This window comes from Panthera onca, chromosome B4, assembly GCF_046562875.1.
Source record: "Panthera onca isolate mPanOnc1 chromosome B4, mPanOnc1 haplotype 2, whole genome shotgun sequence".
Taxonomy (NCBI): Eukaryota; Metazoa; Chordata; class Mammalia; order Carnivora; family Felidae; genus Panthera; species Panthera onca.
Window position 1 is genome coordinate 15,074,437 of NC_138345.1, and position 19,491 is coordinate 15,093,927.

At 40.0% G+C, this 19,491-nt stretch overlaps 1 long non-coding RNA gene across 1 annotated transcript in view; it reads right to left on the reverse strand.

The window, feature by feature from the left end:
• Positions 1 to 16,464, reverse strand: part of LOC132695060 (uncharacterized) — a 51,597-nt gene extending 35,133 nt beyond the window's left edge. Inside the window, exon 1 of the long non-coding RNA XR_009617667.3 lies at positions 16,296 to 16,464. This is a non-coding gene — a long non-coding RNA (uncharacterized LOC132695060). The remainder of the gene's footprint in view (positions 1 to 16,295) is intronic.
• Between the last annotated feature and the right edge of the window lie 3,027 nt (positions 16,465 to 19,491).

Genomic DNA, 19,491 nt, shown 5'->3' on the forward strand with positions numbered 1-19,491 from the left:
GGGGCATTAGGGAGTACATTTGTTGGCATGAGCACTGAGGGTTATACATAGGGGATGAATCACTGGATTCACTAATTTGGATATAAATTAAAAATAAAAATAAAATAAAAATAAAATAAAATATTACTTAGCAATAAAAAGAGAACAAACCACTGACAGACACAAAAACATGGATGCCTCCTGAAAGCATTTTGCGTGGAAAAACAGACATGAGATTATATCCTGTTTATTTCCATTTATATAAAATTCTTGAAGGCAAACTAATCTTTAGTGACAAAAGGTAGATCAGCTTTTGCCTGGAGTTGGAGTAGAGAAGAAATAAACTGGAAAGGGACACAGAGAACTTTCTGGTGTGACTGAAATGTTCTTTAACTTAATCGTTGGGGTAATTATACAGGTAGATACTTTTCTCAATACTCAAACCGTATGCTTAAAATGGGTACAATAAATTTTATGTCAAAAGTCAAAATTAAAAAAAAAAATCACTAGCTACAAGCATATGCAGAAAGAGAACTCATTCTAAATAAACTCAGTGTAAATGATACATAGCAATGGGCTATCTCCTGGAACAAAGAGATTCTGTAAATTTTAGATGGATATTTTGAACTCCATATCAGGAGTCCAGCAAATGATGTGACACACTCAAATTAGACAATATTCAGGCATTTTAATAAGAGAATTTATTATTAAATAAAATAACTTATTTGCAAGACATGAGCAGAATATAGAGAAAAAAAAAAACTGCAAGGGAAAGTACAGTAACCCAGAGGGTTATCACCTTAAGACCAAAGCGACCAAGAATGGAGTGGTTTTCAGGACATCGAAGAGACTTTTTTTTTTTAATGTTTATTTATTTTTGAAAGAGAGAGAGAGAGAGAGCCCAGAAGGGGCAGAGAGGGAGGCACAGCATCAGAAGCAGGCTCCAGGCTCTGAGCTGTCAGCACAGAGCCCAACGCAGGGCTCGAACTCACAAACTGCAAGATCACGACCTGAGCCGAAGTCGGTCGCTTAACCAACTGAGCCACCCAGGAGCCCCAAAAAACACTGAATATTTATGATGCATGTTTCCTGGGTATCTGAAGAAACCAACACTACAGGCAAAAGGCATTTCAAGGACTATTAGAAAATTCAAGTATGGAAGCTGGGTATTGGAAACATAAAATTAGGCTCCTTCTTCTCTGAGAGAAGGAGCATACCCTCTGGGAGTTAAGGAGCTTGCGATTCAGGTCCTTACCCTTGACACTTCCTGGAGAGCAGCCCTGAAGATCACAAGAAACATGAGAAATCAGCAAAGTCAAGCTATTCAACTGTTGAAGAGATAAGATGATACAGTCATCAGATAGTCATGGGCAGGGATGTCATCCCAGAAAGGCAGCAGCTGTTGGGTGTATGCAATCAGTTTTGCTCAGTCATCCTTTACTTATTTTTGCCGGGGGAAGTGGGGTGTCTAGGAATAACTAAGAGGAGTCAACTCACTTCCCCGAGTATTTCAACTGCTCCCTTCTTCAATCTGAGACTTTCCATAGAATGAGAGAGGCCAAGAAGGAGGAGACAAGGAAGGGCACTTGCTCTCAGGTGCTAGGCAGAAAAGTTCCAGACTTTTCCCTAATGGCAAGTCACACGGTCTGCACTTAAGGACTCTCCAGATTAATTTCACTGACAAAATAGAGTAAGGTGAGAAAAAGTCAGCAAAATCCAACATCAGCACAGACGCAGTCACATTTTCACAGATGTATTTTTTTGGTAGTACCGAAAACTCTGTTTAAAGTATTCAACAGGAAAAAAACAGAACTGAAATTATAACATAAATTCTGTAAAGAATGCACTTTGAATTTATTTTTATCTTGAATTCACGTAATAACAGTATGATGCATACCTCATATGAGGAGACAGTTACTAATGCATCTACAATGCCTCCTTTTTCATTTAAATACCACAGTAAGTAGATGCATAACGTTCTTGTATAGGAATAGTCCATAAATATGTTCATCACCAAAATGACACAAACTGTAAGCACGATTTTAGGTAAAATGACATTTTTTAAATGTTTCTAATTTTCCCCACAATAAGACATCAATTCTTTTAGAAGAGGGCTATTATTAATTCCATGCTCTAATTTCTCTAGATCTGGGTTTGACACACTTCTACTAGGAAAGGATCTGTTTCCATGGACAAAGCCTGGGAAATAAGGAGGGGTAGCTATAGAAATTTCTAAGATCAAGGAGCTTGACTATGGAAGCACAATTAAGTGACGTAGAGGGGCGCATGAGTCAGCTTCTACGGCAGTGCAGAGGAAGCGATTTTTGTCATGTGTCCATAAGGGTCAGGTCTAGAAGTCATCTCTAGAGCTCAGAAAGGGAGTGAAATTTACCATTTCCCTGTGGATGCTCTGCTCTGTTTCAGGCGAGACCTACCCTAACATTTGCAGGATGGGGAAGAAGGTAACACATGGAGACATCTATTTGTCTACATATTTACATATTAAAAAATCAGGTTAATAACGAGGAAATAAAATAGGTTCTCCCACCTTAAGAAATACACGTGCATAGTAATAAAATGGAAAATGCATATAAAGCGCTGGCTTTGATGACACTGAAAATCAGTAAAATAGCAAATGACTAAATTTATTTCTGTATATGTCAGGATATTTTGTTGATGCACCAGTTGGTAATAAGACGAAAACAAATTACATATAAATTATAAATAATTGCATAAAATTTTTCTTATATTCCTTTCTACAAAATCAATAATTATGTGGGTTGCCTGGGTGGCTCAGTCGGTTGAGCATCCAACTTCGGCTCAGGTCATGATCTCACGATCTGTGAGTTCAAGCCCTGTGTGGGGCTCTGTGCTGACAGCTCAGAGCCTGGAGCCTGCTTCAGATGCTGTGTCTCCCTCTCTCCCTGCCCTTCCCCTGTTCATGCTGTCTCTCTCTGTCTCTCTCTCTCTCTATCAAAAATAAATAAACATTAAAAAAATCAATAATTATGTGGCTATAATGAAGATATTGATCTAATTTTTGTTTGTCTAATCACCTTAAGAATTGTTTACTGTAGTGATTTTCAGTGACACAATTTGAATACATTTTCATCTGAAATGCAAATTAATGTAAATGTAAAATATCCAAAAGCATTGTTTGTATATTTTAAAATATATTTTTCTCTAACAGATTAATTAAAATAGAGGGAAAATATAAAATACATTTAATGCACAGCAACATTTTTAATTAGATCAATTTAACTGAAATGTTTAAGCAAAATTCAATATTTATTTATTTTTTGAAAAATGTAAATCTCATTAAATATATTTATAAAAAACAAAACTACTTATAATCTAGGGCTCACTGTTCATCTAATTGCCATTGTAAAGAACTGCTATCATGCTTTGCACACATAGACTTACACAGATACAAATTTAAGAGTGGCAGGAACTATTTAACATCACAAAATATTCCTCTGCCAACACCTGTAACTACTGCGAATATTATAAAACTTTGTGAGTATATCCAAAACTGTGGATTAGGAAGGAAAGCTGAAAACTGCACTGAAGGTTCTACAGGGAAATTACATTTATGTGAGAATCTATTAAATTCATGCCATCGTAGAAGAAAAATTTGGTAACAATTAATTTGTCTTTCCCTTAATGTAACCTTTCTATTCAAAACCCAGCCCAGCTGCCAGCCCTTTCTGCAACCCAGCATTCCAAAGTCAGCAAACCCACAAAACCCTGAGGGCACTCAAGTGCAATCACCTTTTGTTTTAAGGTCCAAGAATATGAAAAATGGATAAACTTTCTCTGGAACCTGAAGGGTGGTAGTCACCGCAGCAGATGTTCAGGATTATGGAGGTAGCTGTACTGGGTGCTGAGCACCAGCATTTATTTGTGGTAGGTATTTGGGATTACACGGGGTCCCCTAAAGTTCAGGGCTAGAATTTAACTACAGCCTCACTACAACCCTACCCATGTACACACCAAAAAAGTTTAAACTAATTGGGTTCACTAAATACACAACCTGTTTTTGTATTAAGGAGAAAGGATTGGAGAAATATGGGAAGAAGGAGAAGGGTAACACAGTAGCAATGGTGGAGCCTGTAACCAACTAGGAAGATCATTCCTATCTAAAGGCATTCAACTGCAAACATTTTAGTGTAAATTCTATGTGTTCTCAGCACACACACACACACACACAAATGGTAACTATGTGAGGGGATGGATATGTAATTAACTTGACTGTGGTAAGCGTTTCACAATGTACACATTTATGAAATCATCAAATCATATACATTTAAAAAGACACTTGAGGAGCCCCTGGGTGGCTTAGTTGGTTGAGCACCTGACTCTTGATTTCGGCTCAGGACATGATCTCATGGCTGCTCTGATGGCACGCTTAGAGCCTACCTGGGAGTCTCAGTCTCCCTCTCTCTTTACCCCTCACTTGCTTGCATACATACACACTCTGTCTCTTTCTCTCTCTCAAAAATAAATAATAAATAAACAAATAAACATTTTAAAAGACTACTTGGTACGACCTAAATATATACAATTTTTGTCAATCATACCTCGATAAAGCTGAAAAAACAAATTACCTGGCCAAATTGGGCTGTTGGCTGAAACAACAGTGACCCATCCTGTGAGATTGTTATTGGATCATACAAAATAATTTTCTTTACAATAACAATGGTGTATGTTGCATGTTTAACGTATGATGTAATGCTTATAGGTGGAACTCAGGAAATAACTCCCCAGGTTCCCGTCTCAACTGAAACAACACAATTCAACCAATACATACATTTCCAGAAAAAAACAGTGAATGTTTTTAATCACTCCATATATTTGAGTTTTCAAGGATATTACCCAGAAGCCATTACTTTTCATTGTCATTACCCCTGAAATTCAGTAATGTTACTCTCAGGTGGGTGATAATGCCCAGCTTGTGACACCATGTTCCAAACAGCTCAACAAAGCTAATATAAGATCTTTTTGAATATCAACTCTCCTACAATGAAGCTTATGTGGAAGGCACTATCTGATATGATTTATTATTCAGCTAAGATTTAAATAAATTTAAAAATATCCTTTCGGATTGTTATCAATTTCTGCTTATATTGACCCTGCTTATATTTCCAGACTTAGGAAACCATTCCTTCATTTACTCCAAAACTTCTTTATTCAAGGCTAATCGGTATTTAGCTTAGGTTAAGCTTAACTTAGGGTCAAAGAAAACTGCTAATTCCTGGGTAGTCAGGACTGAATTTTATCTATTACTGTCTTCCCCTGAAGGTGGGAAGATCTTGAGTCATATCTTTTGACTCCTAATAAGCATTGTAAACAATCAAGAGACTTTTATCTAGATTTTAAACATAAACAAAAGCAGAGCATGAATAATAACCCTCCCTCAAAGAAAATATTTAGTAATGCTGTGTGTCAAGCTCTATTCATTTATTCTCAGAACCATCTTATAAAGTGTTATTATCACCTTCATTTCACAGGCAAGAAGGACAGAGTAGCTGCTTTTCTTGCCCAAAGTCACATAGCTAGTAAGTGACTTAACTGAGATGCCTGACTATGCGAGATTTCAGAGCTCATTCTGATCTGTCACTTTTGGCTTGCAGGACATACCTGTGTCTTCGATGTCGCACTCGAAGAGCTTCCCTCCATTAACTCCATTTCTATTTCAATTGTTTACCCATTCAAATTATTATTTTTGTAATTTTTAACGTGAGTACAGTGTGCCAACCTATTTATCAAAACCAATCTAGCTTCATCTGATATAGAGTGCCTTTAAAAAAGAGAGAGAGAGAAACTTTTTTTCTGTATCCTCACATTTGAAGCATATTTCAATAGAAATTAACAAGGAATTTAAAGAGATATAAACATATTTCTCCACAGAGAAGAACTCATAACAATAGTTAATATCTCCTAAGATCAAGGAATGACTTGGAAATTAATGGAATTAACTTTAAAAAGTGATGAAATTTTCATTAAGTGGAGATTCTCATAAGGTATAAAACAAACTGAAGTATGATTCGATGAATTATTAGAAGCAAAACTTCGGGGTTATTTGAAACTACCCTTAGTCCAAAGAATCCTTCGGCAAAGAAGTAGGAAGGTACATTCAAAGAAAATATTTACTGAGGGGTGCAACAGTCAAGGACCGCTTTAAAGCCATTTTTACTACACGGCTCATCCATTTTTTGACCTGTACACTACTTTCTGTAACTAGACTCCACCAGTGATGTAACCCAGACCAAATGGTTGACCTTTACATGAAAAGTAAATAATAATTTACAGAAGTTCCCGGTTCAGAAGTGACTCACTGTTGACTGCTGTCCATGAGCACTGTCCCGTATGGATGGACATCTGCTTCATGATTAACCTCTGCTATGGGTTCAGTGGACTTGGAGACTGAGCAAATGATTAACGAGTCAAGAATTTTTTCTTCCTCTGCGACTTATACTGTCAGCACCAAGGGAGAATGCTATAGCAACCAGAATACAGAGATGTGGCAGGATGTGGCTGAGTGATTACAAAAGCATTTTGCAGGAAGTACTGAGGCTATGGGAAAATGAGTACCACATAGAATTTAAGTCTTAGGAAGGCAACAATAAAGGTAAAATCCAAGGAGAGAAAAGAACTCAAGAAAGCTGGGCCTTCAGGAGAAAGAATAAAACTTTACGGACATTAAACAAAATGAGAGAAATTTCTGGATAACACAGAATAAGTCATAGGAATGACATCCACAATTTAAAGAGTTTTGAGGCCATCAACTAAAATTAGGTATTTTTTCAATCATATTTGAACAGGTGTGATTTGCTAACCGAATGTCATAAACCATCACCATCATCTTCCGGAAGCATCTAGTAAATGTCAGTTTAGCATGGCTGGCGAGGTATTGGGTTTTTTCCAAGAAAATTTCATATTCTTAGTTTTTACCTAGCATGTCACTTTGGTACACATTAAATGCACAATAGTTTGCTAGCTGTTTTGTTAGACTGACAAAGATTATCACGTGTAGGAATATAGAATAAGAAAAAAAAAATAACCAGAAATGGCCCAAAATATATCACTGAATAGTTACTCAAATGACGCATCTTGGAAACATAAATGAAGGCATAAGTAATCAGGACAGCATCAGGCAAGGTAGCCACTAAGTTTAACACGCTCGCTGTGAGGGGAAATGGTGAACTCTATGTTTATCTCTGGGAGGCCTGATGAGAGGAAGAAATGCAAGGGCATTTTAGTGATTGGGTGAAAGAGAAACAACATCGTTTCCCGGGGGAGTGGAGAGCTCAAGACAGGGCTTCAGCCAACTGAAGTAGGTGTGTTAATGACAGACCTGACCCTCCATGCAGCTGCCTGAGGTAAGTGGCGGCCGTTGCTGGGGCATGAGAAGATGGAGGTAACACTACCTCAACTGCAATATCCACATGGGAGGACGGGCTTTGGCACTGCGGCTTAGAATCTTCCCGAATGTGATGCTCTTCTTCTCTGCTGACAATCTTATTTTCTTGTGGCATGGAAATCCCCGCATTTGAAAAAAAGCATTTGAATTTAGGGGTCAGCATAATTGGGACTATTTTAGGCTAGCCTGGCCCACAATGAAGTTGGAATATCTAAACAGAAAAGAATAGCAACCAAGGCACATGCAACCTATGACCCTCAAGGACATCTGGCTTAAGCCCAAAGACTTTAATAGTAATCTTCAAGTCCTTCTCCAATTGGCTGTATGACCAGTCAGGGCAAGTCACTGACTTTTTCCTCAGGGCCTCGAACAAAACACAGCCTGGAACAGCATACATGGAACGGCAGAGAAGCTAACCGAGCATCAAGTCTGTGTATCCACCGAAGCTCTCATTAGCAGCCTAAGGATCCATCCAGAAATCACCAAAGACTGAGTAGGAGCTCCCAGAGGGCCATGGTAGTCAAATCCACAATGGACTTTCTGGCAGAACAGGGCTGACTAAGTACTATCTGCAAAGATGGGGGTGAGGTTCCTCAAGTCCAGAATGGTCCTCAGGAATGGCTAGTTCTCTCTGGCAGAATCTCAGCCAGAACTGAGGAGGGAGGGAATGTGGTCTCCAGCTGGGCTGATGTCTGGTAATTGGTCTCTAAGAAGCAACAATTACTTTTCAGGTGTCCTGTCAATGAAGACCGGCATACATTCTGTACTCGAAAAATTTCCCAACTATTTGTTATCTGCAAATCCATTAGTTGAAAATAGCCTATAGCTTTTGGCCCTAAAACATGGAGATTCACCTCCTTCCTGCTAAATATCTAAAAAGGGAGGAAAAGGACAATGGAGCAGAATATGACTAACCCATCAGTCAGGTCACTTCTGAGACTATTTCTGCAGACCCTTTGTCCCCTCTCAGTCAGTATTAACTACACAGTCCAATTAAACCTAGTGCTGGTTGTCCACAGGGATTCCTTTCATACAAAAATGCAATTCTCTCCAAGATTCTCGGCATTACCTAATGGGCTGCATAGAGTCAGTTTGATGGCCTCCGGCTGGTTCCCGGGCGACAAATTGATCACCATGGCAATAATCAGAGGCTCTCACCCTATCCGGGGGCAAGGTAAAATCCACATGGCCGTAGAGGAAGCTTATCTGATTATCTCAGAAGGGCTGTCTCTTTAGAGGGGCTGCTGTTGCCCATTAGGCTGCTCTACACACACATGCGGGGCCCGTGCCAGAGTGTGGAACGAGGCATATGGTTGGAGACCCAGTAGGGAAAACGTGCCAGCTTCTGAGCATGCCTCTGCTCAGGTGGTCTGGGTCAGGATTCTGTGAGTAAGACCTACTCAGTCCCAGGAAAGGGGACCGATGGATACCTGCAGAAACACCACGGGACTGAAATCAGTAAACCACTTCGCTAGCAATACAAGAGGGGGACAATCCAGGAAACATGAGCCCATGAAACTGGTAGAGAAACTAATGCGAGCCTACCTGTAATGGTAAACTGTTAGATTTTTATAATCCTTTTGTCGAGACTCTAACTACTAACGGAGGAACTCTAAGTACTTTTTCTTCTACGTTGCCCCAAAATAGGTTTGGGACTTTTCTCTAGGACATCCTCTGAAAAGAATTAGAATTATAGAAATAATAGATGAGGAAAGGAAACACACAAGAAAATATATTTCTGGGGGTGCCTGGGTGGCTCAGTTGGTTAAGTGTCCGACTTCGGCTCTGGTCGTGATCTCCCGGTTTGTGAGCTCGAGCCCCGCATCGGGCTCTGTGCTGACAGCTCAAAGCCTAGAACCTGCTTCAGATTTTGTGTCTCTCTCTCTCTCTCTGCCCCACCCCTGCTCTCACTGTCTCCGTGTCTCTCTCAAAAATAAATTAAACATCAAAAATCTTTTAATAAAAAAAAGAACATATATTTCTGCATTGCATAATCTCTGTCGCATGATAAATGCCCAACGTGCCCAACAAGACCAAAAATCTAGTTTTCCACTCATGTGTGAAGTTGGTGCACTCACGCTGTACAAAGCTGGGATAAAATTGTTCTCGGCAGAAGTTAATGTATGCGTTGTAAGGCACATACATACTTCTCTTTATTACTCTGCACATTCAAAGGCCTCCAAAGCAAGTACTCACAAGCGTGACTTTTAGTGTTGAGAATAATCTAGGGACAGTTCTCTATAGACAATCACGGGGGAAATATATTTTCTAAGCCCTCGTGGACAGGTCCCACCCTTCTAAGGTCAGAGGCTTGACATGTAGCCCCATATGACAGAAAGACGTGGACAAGCAGTCAGACTGTTTCTTGGGGGGCCGGGGGGAGCTGCATGCAATCAGTTCTGGGCAGAGAGATGGTCCCTCACAGGACTTTAATGAGCTTACTGCAAATCACACTGAACCCGAACGCCAAATGATTTCACAATTAGAATGGTCTGTTCTCTTACTTTTCTGTCACATTTTTTGTACCGGGTGTTAATAGGTCCTTCAAACTCTTTTTAGCCAACCCCTTAAATAGACTGCAATTAAAGAATTTCAACCATGCTGTACCATATAGGATAAATCATATCCCTTTTCTGTGAAAATAAAATTCATCATTTTTTTTCCTTTTCAGAAAACCACTATCTTATGTTAAATTAATTTGCATTAAAACAAGTGTGGGTTTGATATGGCGTTTTGTAGAAATTATCTTTATTTTAAACTGCTGCCATTTAAAATAAAGAGCAGCCTCTTCTTTCCTGGGATAGTAGTATGGATTTTAACCTATTAATCTCTGATTCTGTTTTCCCAATCATCGAAGAAACTGAGATTTGTGTGTTTATCCCATGGGTTCACAGTAAGGGTTCCATGCTCAGTGTGTAATAGTTTCTCAAAAAATATGAGTTACCGCTCTTTCCTAGTCACTAACAATCTTTTTGTCCCAACTTGATATTAAGTGTCCTTAAATAATACAATTCCATTTTAGTTCTTTCTGTTATTTCATGAATACAACGTACAAAAGAAATCGTTTTTAAATCCTTGGACCCATAATGTGGTGAATCTTTGGGAATTCACCAAATTCACTTTGGGACGGAAGCAGAACATACCCATCTCTAAACCTCATCACAGACAAAGCTTTCTTCCAGAACGACCACATGTCCTTTCTTCTTCCAAATTTCTTTCATCCTTCTTTATCTTCAATTGAGGGTGTACAGGGACATCCTAAAACAAGTTGCTACCAAAACTAACAGCAACTGAGAACCATGGGCACCTTTCATGTGAAGAGGCCTGTTGTTACGTGGGGGCCACGACCTCCGGAGTGAGGCAGATCTGGGTTCAAATCCCCGTTCTCCTGTATTTGGCTGTGTGGTCTCTGGCGAGGTGTTCAAACTAGCGGAGTCTCAGTGTCCATAACGGTGCCATCGATTATACACATCTGTCCTTTAGCATTGTCAGAGACCCAGGTGGCTGTGCAATGGAGCTGAGGAAGCTTCATCTTCAGAGCTGCTCCCTGGCATGCATGTCTCCCAGGCCCTGTACCTCTTACTGTATTTGCACGTGTTATTCCTTTCCTTAAACAGAGCTTCTCAACCTCAGGCCCCACAAATCTTGGATCTATCCTTGTACAATGATTAAACAGGAGAATAAAAAAAATAAATAAATAGCCCATAGCAACGGTCCAATAAATGGTATCATTTTCACCAGACTCACGGGCCATATGCTTGGATCTAGCATTAAGTAAATGCAGAGAAGGCTCCTACATAATGGTGTTGCTGGCAGGTTATACAGAGGTCAACCCTTCTTACAATATGCCATGCTGAAGCCTGGTGAGATGCGTGCACCAACCTCTAGCAACACATTTGGCTACAACCTTAATATTAAATGTGTAACCAGATTTGGTATATTAGAAAGTTAGGCCCTAAGCAAATGCATCGCAGGATGGGTCAACTTCAATGTCAAAGAACGAGTGTGAAAGTCAAGAGCAAAGGATGCCATCTGCAAGCATCCCAAGGGGAGGGCTCCTGGAGGGTTTGGGGGAGATAAAGAACAAGATTCAAGAATGCCACTCTCCAGGGACTCAGTAGGACACTGTCCAAATTTTGCTTGCCATCCATCTACAGTAGAACCACCTCAGGAGCCTCAGTGAAAGCACAATTTCCTCCACCTTATGCCAGCCCACTAAATCAGGGCATCTGGAGGTAGCACCCAGGATTCTGTTTTATAAATAAGCTACCCCATCCAGGTGATTCTGAATTCCGTTTAGTTTAGGAACCCCTGCTTACAACTGAACAGGGAGGAAGTGATGGGGTATTTCTCAGGATTCCACCTATGTTCCTGCCTGGCTCAGAAGTGGACCAATTCTCTATAATCCTTCCCTTCCACAGTTAGAGGTGAGTATCTGATTTGTGCATTTTCGTACTTGATAGGTCTACTATAATTATAGATAAAGAGCATGCTATTCAGACACAGATATCACTTTTATTGCGATTTCATCAAGATAAGGTATCTCTTTACACACCTGGGGATAAGGTAGTTTAACACTAGCTAAAATGTGGATCTACTGTACAGAGGGATACAATCCTCCCAGAGAAGGTGGCTTAGCTCCTGAAAGCTTAAAACAAAGCTTCCAGTGACAAAATGCTTGCTCTCTGGCTCTGTCCTGGTCAACCTTGTCATTGTTAACTTGGATGGAAACCTAGGAAGCATGCTTACAAATATGCAGATTATACAAAACATGGAAGGAATAAATGCCCAGAAAAGGATAACAGTCAAGCAACAAAGTAATGCCAACAGGTTGGAATGAGAATCAAGGACAAAAAGGATCATGGAGTCTATGGAAGCATGCATGAAAAGAAAAACATCAGAACTGTTTCCACAAGATATCATTGGTACAAGTTTTGTTTGAACCAACAATAAAATTCTGTTTAATACTGTTACTGCCACTCATGTGTACATTTTTTTTCAATTCTTGGAGGACAATAGTTCTACTCTATTCTGTGCTGGTCAAACCATATATATTCTGAGCATGACATTTTAAGAGAAGAAATCCTCAAACTACCATGCAGCCAAAAAAGGGATATATAGCTATTATGGTGAGGTGTCTACAAACTAACATATACTTCCTATGATAGTTTGGAGGGCGGTGGGGAAAGGACCTTTCTTTAGATAACGGGTTGTCTGTAGACTTACATTGTTGGAACTGGGCAAAACGCTGAGTATGTGAAAGTTGTAAGAAGGCATAATTAGTTAACTATAAGACAAGGAACAGTTAAATAGCTCCAAAAATGCAATGGAGAATTGAGAATGAAAGTGAGCTCCCCATTGTAAAGGTAATCAAACACTAAGTAACGACTCAGTCCCAATTGCTACAAAATAGGTTCTTTCTACTGAAATTGTTTGGAGAGCAGAGTGATAAATCTGAAATGCTTTCAACTCCAAAGAAAAGTTTCTGTGATTTGTTCTATCTCAGCTAGCTCAGGGTTCTAGCAGCAAACCGAAGCAGAAGAATGTGCAGAGAGCAACTAGGAGCAGAAGGGAAAAACAAAAAGGATTTACAGACACTCATTGAAAGCATATGAAGCACATACTCAGTGCCAAACTCTTCTAGGTGCTGGAGATGTGGCAGGGGAAGAAAACCAACCCCAACCTCTGTCCTCACAGAGCTTATACTAATAGAAGTGTACTATTAGAAGACACGAGAGGAGTTTTGGCAATTTTCTCTTGCTATGAGAACAGAGGAAAAAGTGAAAGAAACCATGAGGAGTGAAAAGGAAGCCTAATTGTGCCAAGAAGGACTTATTTGAATGAACACTTTTCAGTCGAAACAAACCCGAAGATTGCTTATCAATGGAGTCTATTTCATATTAAGATTTCAGCAACTTCTCCAAAGCATTGCAATCTGTCCATTTAGACAGCACGTTTTCTGGCCCCATCCTCCTTTTAAACATCCCCAAGTGACCATCTAAGTCTATCAATATTGACTTCTTCACAGAGGTCACCACCTACCAGATGTTACATCCATCACCGCAAACAAGTTCCCCTTGACATATTGATTATTTCATTTTTCTTGTCTTTTGGCCAGAATCTCCTTTCCAATTAATTTATGGTTGGTGCTATCAGCACGTACGTCTTTGATGTTCCTGAGACCATACTGTCCACCTGAACCACACATTCAGCTGCTTAAGTCATACAGGTGCTATTTCCTATCTCTGACAAAACGATCTTCTTGAACACTGGCTCTGTTTACCTCGCTTTAGAAAAACTTCAAAGAACTTGCCAAATCTCAATTCCAGTTTACATTTGTATCTTCTAAGGTAGACTATCTCTTCATTGCCCACAGGCATCTGGCTTTAGCTCTGAGAGTCATACATCATCAGATCAACTCCCTACTTTCTCTCTGCTTTTATTTCTGGTTTCTGTTCGTTTCTGTTCACCTACAGGAACAGAGTTGGGCTCCGGAGGTCAACTGGGAGGGTGTTTGAGTTAATAACCTCGGCAAGCCACTATGCATTGATCTCTAGTCTCCTCGTGCACTCATATTTCTCTCCCTGCAATTAGATGCTCAGCTATCTGCCAGGGGACCTCTTCCCAGACAGTCTCTGATTTGAACTATCTAAGGGCTCCCCATCAAGCTGTTATGGGAGACTAACAACCCACATAGCTCATGCTGTGTACTCCACTTTTGGTGAAGGGTGCTGCATTCTTGCCAAGTAATCAAACCAGTGCCTCAGTCATACGAGATTAATGTCCCTTTGCTTATATCCTTGAAGCAGAGAAATGGCTAATGTGATTCTCTCCTTCATAAAGGCTTCTATGCAGTAAGTGGCCAGGATTAAATTATACAATCACGTCATCTATCTGTTCCAAAGGCTGTCACTCTAATGCTGCATTTGCCAACTTGTCCCTTTAGCGGAGGGGCTCAGCACTGTAAGAAGTGGAAAAGGGAGCATTATGATGCCGGGTAATATAATTCTAAATACCATCAAGGCCATAAAATGGGAAGTAAGTGATAAATAATTTATATTTATCAGAATGACTGAATCTTATTAAAAGTGCAGCAATATGAGATCTTCTCATACAGCACAGACATGCATGGGGAAAGAGATCAGAATTTCAATGGTTTGCTAGAGTTGGTTTGAATTCCTGTTTAAAGTCCTATAAACCTGGTGCGAACCTCATGATATTTTTTTCACCTATCCCTGGAAAAGACCATGCTAGTCTCCTAAGAAGGGAGTAAGCAAAAGGAAAAAAGAAATCCAATCCAACAAGACAATTTGGAAAAGATAATATGGCAATAAGCAGTAGGGCTAAAATGCTACCATCATTGATGTTCTTTTCTCCATTTCAACTCTACTAGTATATACCATTCACTCACTCCTTTTTTAAAAAAAGATTTTATTTTTAAGTAATCTCTACACCCAACGTGGGGCTCCAACTCACCACCCCGGGATCAAGAGTTGCATGCTCCACCGACTGAGTCAGCCAGTCTCCCCCTCCTTCATCTATTCTTAATTTATTTCTTCATTCATTCATTTACTGTCAAATATCTTCAGTGTATAAGATACTGTACTAGGAACTGTGAAAGATAAACCATGAAGAATAGGATTCTCACCTTCAAGTAGTATACACTCAAATACAGTATCCTGGAACTTTGTTAAACTCTGGGGACCATAACTCCATCTTTATAAAAGGAAAAGTGAGCATATGTCCAAACTAAACACTGATAAATTATATTTTGCTTCGTCTATTTTCATGGTATATGCCTAAATCAGAGCTGTGCCCACTTGAAAATGTTTTCCTGGGACCAGGTCCCTGGTTGGAAATGCAAAAATTCAAATCCACTTTCATTTCTTAAATAGCATCATCAGCAAAAAGTCATTTCCCAAATGATCAATTAGACTTTAACTCATTTTTTATCATGGATGCAGAAATACCCAATGAGCAGAGAGGCATACATTTCTGAAAACAAAATTATCTCCACACACATGACCAAAACTTTAGATTGCCTTTTTATGGCAGGATGTATCTCACATGAGCACAGTGTCAGGTATACAGTTATTTTTTAGTAAATACCTGATAATGTCCTCAATTAATAACATTAACCCCTTTTTCACCTTTTCTGCTTAAGTGTCCGAGATCTGCTCTAAGCAAAGTAATAGTTCAGCGTGTGAACACTCTCCTGACACCTGGCTATCTTTTGTTTTCAAGTAGGGCTCCAAGAGTTTAGTTTGGTCCGAAAGAGTTTACTCGGTAACTTGGGCCTAAGATCAGAATACACTTTCTGTAACATTTCTCTCCATCCCTGCTGCTACAAGCTGCCCTTGAGAGAGGACCAAGTTGGGAAGATGAAGGGTCACAGTATAGCCTCCAGCTACTGAATTTCAGCAACAATGAGCAGAGGTGCTGGGTTGGTCCCCTTTTGCAGCTGTGACATTGAGGGCTTCCGGGCATGTGAGAGAAGGCATTCTTGCTTTATCACCACAATAGTCTGTAAATGTATCCCCTGCCCCGCCACACACATCCTACCTCATTCTTTCTCCATAGCGCTGCTTGCATAGAACCTGGATGGTGAATTAGCCAGTCAGTTGGCAAATCTCCCCCAACAGCCCAGACATACCAAGCCCTTTGTTCCTCAGGTCTGTGTTTGCACTGCTCACTCGACCTGGAATGGCCTTTCCTTCCCCAACCCTCTCCTGCCTCCAGAACACTAAAGTGATCTTTCAAAAGCCAGGGCAGGAACCACCGCCCCAGGATCCTTTCTGTGTCCGCCCCCACGTCAGAGGAATGAACCCTTGCCCCAGTTAACTTCCCATTGCAGCTGTAACAAATTACCATACATTTAGTGACTTATGACAACCTGAAAGGGCGGACCTAGGCCGGCTGACTCCATCTTGTTCTGTGTCCTCCACCTTGAGTAACTTCCCAATCAAAACACGCCCGGCGACCTGCGTAACAGGACTCCGACCCTTCCCCAGCCAATCGGCTGAGGCCACAGCCATTACCTCACCAACTGCCCCTAGGCCCCAATAAAACCTTTGTCCTTTGGAATCTCACTCTCTCTCCCCGGTATCTCACTGCTGCATCGGTGCAGGTAGGGGATTGAGCTCGAGCTAGCTCGAATAAAGGCTCTTTTGCTTTTGCATCGGACTCGGCTCCCTGGTGGTCTTTGGGGATCATGAATTCTGGGCATAACAAACCCAAACACCATCTTACCATTCTGAGGTCAGAAGTCCTAAAATCAAGGCACCAGTAGGACTGTATTCCTTCTGGAGGCCCCAGGGGACACTTGGTTTCCTTGCTTTTTCCATTTATCTGGAGGCTGCCTGCATTTCCTGGCTCATGACCTCTCCCTCAAATCACTGTGACCTCTGCTTCCCTCTTCTTCACAGACCCACCCCCCCGCCTCCCTCTTTCCCTCTTCAGGGCCTTTCTGATGACATTGGCTCCACCTGGTAATCCCAAGTAAGCTCCCTATCCCAAGAGCCTTAAATTAATCGTATCTGCAAAGTCCCTTTTGCATGTAAGGTAACATATTCCCAGTTCTGGGGATCAGGACTTAGACTGCTTTGGTCAGGGATGTGTTATTCTGTCAACCACACCTCCTTTTGAAGTCCCACCCTCCTTTGTCAAATGTCCACGCTAGCTGCATCACACTCAGGTGTATTTTGTATATGACAGTCACCTTAACAGGCTATTGTCTCCCAGAAGAAGATACTTTTGGGTCTTTAAGTTATTTCTCCAATGCCAAGAATTTTGCTTATTACTCTGCAGCTGTTCAAGAAATCGGATGGAATGTTTGTGGGAAAGAAACTCAGGAAAAAAAAACCAAAAAACCAGCAAAGATGATTTAACTTTAAGGTTATTATTTGACAATAAAATATAGTAAATGAAGTTTTGCATCTACATGGATGCCAAAACAAATGGTTGGGAAAACAATCAAAATCAGCATTTTGACATAACGTTTCATAGATAATCGCAGAACAATGACATCCAACTGGTCTAGATCAGGGGTTAGCAAACTACAGCCTGTGGCCCCCAGTTTTTGTAAATAAAACTTCATCAGCACACAGTCGTATCCGTGTGTTTACATATTGGTTGTATCTGTCTTTGTGTTTCAGTGGCACAGTTGAATAGTCGGAACAGAGACTATATGCCCCGCAAGCCTAAAATATGTCCTATTTGGCTCTTTACATAAAACGTTTGCTGACTCCTGGTCTAGAAAATGAAAATGATTAAATCAGAATTTTGCTCCAGACAGGTTGGACCAACCATTCTGAAAGAGGAATTCACACATTCACCCATCATGGCAGTTGAACACCCAACTGTCTAGCTGGGCTCCCTCTTACTTATTAGATGAGTAGGCTGATATTCGAATCCAGTTATGAAACAATAAAGCTGGTCAGCTGACTTATTTTGAATGTCTGAGAACTGAGATATGACAGTGGTGTACCCAATCTTTTATGCAATTATCAAATTTCAAATTTCCCGGGGCGACTGGGTGGCTTAGGCAGGGAAGTGTCCGACCCTTGATTTTGGCTCAGGTCGTGATCCCAGGGTCGTGAGATAAGAGCCCTGAGTCGGGCTCTGTGCTGACAATGTGAAGCCTGCTTAAGGTTCTCTCCTTTCCTCTCCCTCTGCCCCTCTCCCGCTTGCACATGCTGTCTCTCTCTCAAAAAAAAAAAAAAAAAAAACAATTGAAAAAAATTAAATTTAAAATTTCCTGACTCCTTCCTTATGAACGTGGACTGAGTCGTCTTGTCACTGCTTAACATAGGTAGCATCCCTAGAAAATTATGTCGGCAGCTAAGATGCCTCATTTTTACTTTTGGCTTGCCTCTCTGAATGCGTTCACAGACACTAGAGAGAAATAGCCTTTCGATTCTCCTAGTAGAAACTGACCTATTTGTAAGAGAAAATAAAATGAGGAAGAGAAGAAGAGTCAGGAAGTAAAAAAAAAAAAAAAAACCCTGAAATATTGCCTTTTAACAAAGATAGCTTTAAGTTAAAAAAAAATCAAAAATTAAAAAAAAAAAAACAGGAAAAAAAGCGCCACTATTTTGGTATTTGCATAAACTCAGAACGTTTAGTATGTTTGGTCCAGGAGAAAATAATTCTTGGTCAAATCAGTTTAGCCACGTCATTTTAAACAATGTCCTTTTAATTAAAAAAAAAATGGAAACTACTATTATGAAACCACTTACATTTAACTTGTCTTCTAATTCCCAGGAATGGCAATTAAGAGCCTCAGGTCTCAATTCCAGTTTTGCCACTGAACTTGCTAGGTGAGCTACAAGTCACATACATTTCTGTGGCCTCGATTTCCCCATATGTGAAATTATTATTACAATATCTTCCTTGCCTAATTCATAGTGCTGCTGTTATGATAAAATGTGGCGATGTTTGTGAATTTGTGCAGGCACTATACCAGTGAAAGATACTATGATTTTCTGATTGTCGCCTTAACATCTTCCCAAATTGTCTCTGGTATTAAAAATGTTACGGTCATAAACATCCATAATAATGCTCCACAGTTGACTATGAAATTCTCCTTTGTGAATTCCATGGTTTGGATTTTATTTTGATGTAATAAACGAGCATAATTAACTTTTATTGCGTGCATTATTTGTGGGAATGTTTGAACACGTTAAGTAGGACCATCTATCTCAGCATTACACAAGGCTTACCAAACAGAGAAGTGCTATCTTTAAAAATGGGATGATTTCATTTGGAGATTGGAGTTCGGTTTTATTGCTGAAATTAATAAAATGTTTCTGTTTAAAATGAAACTGTTTTCTTTCCAGCACTTCATATTTTTGCTTGGTTAAAGAAACAGCAATAACATGATTAGATGTCAGTAATTAAATATCTTTTTGGAACAGTATCTTAATAGCATATATTTAGAACACAGCCATACCCAAAACATTCAATTACATAGATTCAGCTTTAATATTTAACAGCTTGTTTCTTAACTACCATCCTTCTGGTGAACCGATGTTGACTATGTATAAAGGCAAGCAAGCAGCTTAGTGTCAAATTAAGAGAAGTAGAATATA